This window comes from Acanthisitta chloris, unplaced genomic scaffold (genome assembly GCF_000695815.1).
Source record: "Acanthisitta chloris isolate BGI_N310 unplaced genomic scaffold, ASM69581v1 scaffold2305, whole genome shotgun sequence".
Classification (NCBI taxonomy): Eukaryota; Metazoa; Chordata; class Aves; order Passeriformes; family Acanthisittidae; genus Acanthisitta; species Acanthisitta chloris.
In genome coordinates, this window is record NW_008674100.1 from 121,859 (window position 1) to 123,610 (window position 1,752).

Sequence of the window (1,752 nt, forward strand, 5' to 3'; positions counted from 1 at the left end):
TGCAGTTCTGGTCTGTGGCTTGGGATGGATGCTGTGTTTTGCTTCAGTGACTGTAGCAATAACTTTTCAGTCAGAAGTAATGAGTGGGCTACTTGAGGTGTAATGCAATTCTAAACCATCCCATTCACTTCTAGGTGATGGATGTGTTTGGCACGTGGCCTAAGTGTTGCTAATGAGTGCTTCCCTGCAAGTACGTCATAAATAATACCAAGTGTTCATCATTTGAATCAGTAATTTAGAAAATTCTTCATGCTGTGCTTCAAGAAAATACATTGTGCTTGGCTGGCACAAGGCATATTTTCACCCTGGAAAGTAATGGAGGGAAGCATTTCCTGTATGACTGTTTATTCTCATACATAATTTTTTTCAAAACATCTTTACTAGTAACTGTAGTGTACCATATTTAGGCCTTAGTTAATTCAGCTCTGGGATCTTTTGTAGTGGAGGTAACTACTTCTCATGCAGAAATCCACACCAGCAAGGGAATCTCTTTTGGATGAAGGGTTGTTGCAGGATGCAGTATGCAAATACTGGATCTCTGAAGACATAGGACATGCAAGATGTAGGGTTGCAGCCCTAGGAGCCAGGCTGTTGGCAGGTATGGGCATGGGTTCACAGTGTAATGTGCTGCCTTGCATGAAGGGAAACCAGAAGAGCCTGTGATTTAAATGCCACAACAGCTGTACTTAAAACCCATATAATTCACTGCGTCCGACACGCTGTTGTTGGCTCTGCATGCCCTTCATGCCAGGAGGAGTTTGAAGGTTGCTGCACCGAGAGCCTCCATTGCTGTGCTGCTTGTCCTGAGCATTTGGTGGGTTTTGGTTTTCTGCAAATCAGCATTTTTAACTTCTCCCTGGCTCTAAAGGTGGCTGTGGGAGCCTAGGTCGGTCACGGCAGTGGTTTATGTAGTGAGTGATACTTGGTGCAATAGTGTTGTGTGCTGGCAGGTGCAGCAGCCCCACTGTAGTTTTAAACAGTAAAGCGATAGCCAAGGTCCTCCAGGGGCCTCTGTGGGTTGGTCAGGTGCAGTTACTGCCTGTTTCAGAGGACAGGATGTGTTTTTATGGTGGCAGCAGTGGTGAGCCTGAGCAAAAAGACCATGTGTCCTTCAGTCACTGACATCTTCACTTGGGCCAGGCTCTGGGAACAGCAGAATTGGAGAATGTTCAGTAAAAGTCCTTATGAAAGTGAAGCAGAATTTTACTTGTTTGCATCCATACACACATAGCAACAGGATCAATTCAGTCTGTTATGGCTTTTATATAAAAATTGCCTGGAATACATGATGTTTGCTGCCATGAGCTCTTCTGGCAGGTGCACTACTCACACAGTGTGCACTGTTCACGTGGTTTATTATAAGCAAGTGAGGGGAACACCTGTTAAATGTTTTGCAGATTTCTGTATCTACCTGATGGCAAAATGTACTTGACATACCATTACTCTAATCAGGTAATTAGAGGACAGTAATCTTCACATTATCAGTAGGGCTGGGTACTTGTTCTAGCATTGTCAAACAGCATATATGCTGATGCATTTTTTTAAATAACTAACTTGCACAGGTTTTAGTCATGATATATGTTTCATGGGTGAAAGTCATGAAAACACTGATAGACAAGAGTCAGTATAAAAGCAGTAGTTCATATTCGCAGATTCTGTTGACCTGCAACTGGTTTAAAAAAACCTAGACAAAAAATATGTATGTTGTTCCACCTTGGCAAAGTGATTCTGTAATTGACAGCCAAGGGTTGT